Raw genomic sequence first — 4,151 nt, 5'->3', positions numbered from 1 at the left:
GATTCCACCCTCTCTGCATCCCGTCAGATTCCACATCATGGCGGGGTCTGTGCTCATCGATGCGTCTTGCACCTGCACCTTCGCATCCTCTCTATGCTCAGCCCAACTCCAGGCCGCTCTCAACTCTCACCTGGAGGGACGAGACAGCTCCCTAGCCAGTTTCCCCAGCTCTCCCATGCTCCCTCCCTCCTGCCATCTCCGCCAGATGTCTGTCAGTCTGACTGTTATTTCTCCGTCCAAAACTTACAGTGGACCTGGATATTGGAAGATGTTAAGGGATTGTCGATTATTTCTGGTGGTATTGTAGATTTAAAAAAAATAAAACGCGTTCCTTTATCTTCTGGAGAGGCACGATGGGACATCTGTGAATGACATGGTAGGATATCTGGGATCTGCTTCACGACATGGGAGGAGAAAGGAGCCCAGGTCGGCCTTAAGTAGGAGGTTAAAGCTGGGACCGAGTATAGGGGGGCTGTCCTAATACTCCGCCATCTGCATTCGTATGAACTGTCCCCAGCAAAAGGTTAAGTGAAAAACAGCCCTTCAAGGGTCCCTAACAGCAACTGGACAGAGTCCAAACCCTGGGCCAGGCCTTCATTTCAGGGGGAAAAACACCTCCGTGTCGTGAAACCCTACATCTTTTCCAACAACCTTCTGATCTTTCCCGATGGCCTTGGCTTTACTGCTGAGAGTCGAGAGTCGGTGTGGTTAGCGGGTCAGCTCCCAGGCCGTGGAAGCAGACTGCCCACTGCCCAGTGGGACTCCCCGTCCCTCGCTTGCCACGTGCCTTTGGGAGAGTCCCTTACTCTCTCTGTGCCTCCGGAAAGTCAAGTCGATAAGAGTGTACCTACCTCGCTGGGTCGACATGACCATGAAATGAGTTACTACGAGTGGAACCCGTGCCAGCTGCACAGGCCAGAAACTGAGGCCACCCTTCCCGTCTTCCTTTTGCTTTGCGTCTCCATCCCGTTGGGGACCTCGTGCTGTGGTTATACCTGCAAGGTCTTTCTCCAGCCCTCCTACCTCCCTTCGTCCCTGCCCTCACCGCCATCACCCGCCACCCCGAGTGACCACAGTGCTCGCTCTTCCAATTAGCCTCCTATCCCTGCTCCCCTCTTCGCCGTCCAGATACCTTTTCAAGATAGCGATTTTGTTTCCTGCAGATAAACACCCAGATGGCTGCATCATAAGGTCCTTCTAATTTTAATTTTTTGAGGACCCTCAATGCTCTTTCCCACAGCGGCTGTTCCAATTTACGTTCCCACCAACGGGGCACAAGGGTTCCCTTTTTTCCACGTCCTCCCCAACACTTCCCTCTTGTCTTTTTGATAATAGACATCCTAACAGGTATGAGGTGACCTCTCACTGTGGTTTTGATTTGCATTTCCCTGGCGACAGGTAACGTGAGCACCTGTCCACGTACCCGTTGGCCATCTCTCTGTCTTCTTGGGAAAGTGTCTATTCAGGTCTTCTGCCCCCTTTTAATTGGAATTGTTTCTTTTTTTTGCTATTGAGTTCTTTATATACACATCTTTTCTGGATGAGTTCTTCATATGTTTTGAATATTAACCCCTCATCAGATATATGACTTGCAAATACTTTTCCCGATTCCATAAGTTGCCTTGTTGGTTTGTCGATGGTTTCCTTTGCTGTGCAGAAGCTTTTTCGTTTGTTGTAGTACAGTGTTCTTTTTTGAAAGGCCCCCAGTATTTGTCTACGCGCCCCCCTCGCCTTGTGCTGGCTGCCACGGGCTCTGGGCACGTGGGCGTGTCAGGATCCTTTCGCTCCTCGGGCCTTCGTAAGTGCCGCTGGGCGAGCCCCCTCACGCTCCTGTCTTTCTAGTGCTTGTCTCATCGGCAGCTGGCCTTATTATTTATCGACACCTGTATCAGGCTCTTTTGGTAACATAAAGCTGAAAACGGGCTAGTTCAGCACAAAGCGCGTCTCTTGTATCATTCACTGAGCTAGAGGCACAGGCAGCGACGTGTTGGGGCTGATCGGTAATTGTGTGCTCCACTCCCCACTCCGAGTTCAGGGAAACGGGTCCCAGTGAGTGTATGGAAATTGGCGGATGCTACAAAACAAGGCTTTTTGCAGCATAAAAGATGAACAACTGGGGGTGGCTATTCCAATACAGCCTCTCATTTGGATGCTGAAATTTTATATAATTTTTATGCGTCATGAAATTTTATTCTTTTTTTGGATTTTTTTCAATCATTAAACATGTGATAATCACTATGGAAAACCGTACAAAGGTGCCTCAAACGATCGAAATAAAACTACCTTATAATCTAGCAATTTTACTTCTGGGTGTACATTCAACAGAAATGGAAACAGGGCGTCAAAGAGATGCCTGCAGCGCCATGCTCACTACAGCATTATGCACAACAGCCAAGACATGGAAGCCACCTCGGTGTCCCTGAGTGGATGCGTTGATGCAGAAGAGGTGGCACACGCATACAGTGGAATACTATTTGGCCGTGACAAAGAAGGGAATCCTGCCATTAGTGACAACATGGATGGATCTCGAGGACATCATTTTAAGTGAGATAAGTCAGATGGAAAAAGACAAATACCCCATGGTATCAGTACAACGTGGAATCTTAAAAAGCAGAACTCATAAAAGTAGAGTAGTCTGGTGGATACCACGGGTTTTGAGGTGAGGAATTGGGGAGAGGTTATTTAAGGGCACAACCTTACAGCTAGCAGATAAATAAGTCCCAGAAATGAAACACACAGCACAGTGAGACGGTCAGTAACATTATATTATAAACCTCAAAGTTGCTAAGAGACGAGATCTTAATTGTTCTCTCCACAGAAAAAGAAATGATAATTGTGTGACATGGCAGAGGTATTAGCTAATGCCGTGGTAGAAATCAAATCGCAATACATGTACAGAGCAAATCAACACGTTGATTTACACAACGTGAAACTTACACAAGGTCATGTCAATTATATCTCAATTAAAAATTGAGAAAACCATTCTTACTTACGGACCACATAATAAAGGGACCAGGGACCAGATCTGGCCCCTGGCTTTAGTGTGTCGACCCCTGTCCCAGGCTGATCTTCGAGGTCTGATGGCCCTCAGGAAGGATAGGGCAGAAAGAGAATGAGGAACTCATTCACTGTCTCAAAACTGACTTCTTTTAAACACCTCTAGCAGGGCGATGGTGTTGAAATCCAAGCTTTGTCATGAAGGAAGGTGATTTCCTAACTTCCTTTAGCTTTTATTGACATATGTAGGACCGATCCTTTTACTTAAGGACTAGACAAGAAGGGGGAATGTCCGCTTTCAGCAGATGGAGGATGGCGAGAACAGAGAGAGACCGAGGCAGGAGGGGCCAGGTGATGAGACCCGGGGGTCCTGACCTAGCTTTTCCAGATCCGATCCAAGCCCCTGGAGGGGACAGCTAAGGGTGAGGGAACCTGGCTAACTAGAGAACGGGTGGGCGGGGAGCAGAACCCCTGCCACCGCGATGACACGGGTGAGCCAACAGCAGGCAGAAGCGGTGGCTTGTTGGAAGCAGCTTGTACCGGCTAGCGGATGTCACAGATCAGCCATGGAGGGAGTATTTACACTGTGAACATCAGCAAATGCTTCAGATAAGGTCTTTTTATTTTCTGGAGAGCCTGTTGTGAAACATTATCCAGCACACCACCGGATAACTCTCAGATGTTACGTTGAGTGAAAGAAGCTGCATACAATTGTACATCTGTAATTCCACATACACGAAGTTCAAGAACAGGCAAAACTCATCTCTAGTGACATAGTAATGGACCCGGGAGGGCCATGAAGGAGCCTGGCCAAGTGCCGGAAACATTCTGTGTCTGTGCCGTCTGGTATGTAGCCATAGCCACCAATGTGGCCACGCACATCTAAATGTCAAACTCAGTTCCTTGCTAGAGAAGACAGCTTGCCCAGACTTTTAAACGAGAAAGGAATACGCTTTTGTCTCATTTAAGGCTCTCTTATTTGGGGTGTGGGTCACTGATATTCACAGCCAAATCTACTTTTAACTAGTGACCAGTCGTCTGCTAAGTCAGCCTGGGCTCTCGGTTGTAACCACAGAAACTAATTCTAACTGGTCTGAGCAGAACAGGGATGTATTAAAGGATACTGGCTAACTCACAGAATCTCATGGCGTAGA

This window comes from Pteropus alecto, unplaced genomic scaffold (assembly GCF_000325575.1).
Source record: "Pteropus alecto unplaced genomic scaffold, ASM32557v1 scaffold40, whole genome shotgun sequence".
NCBI lineage: Eukaryota > Metazoa > Chordata > Mammalia > Chiroptera > Pteropodidae > Pteropus > Pteropus alecto.
This window is presented reverse-complemented; position numbering follows the sequence as displayed.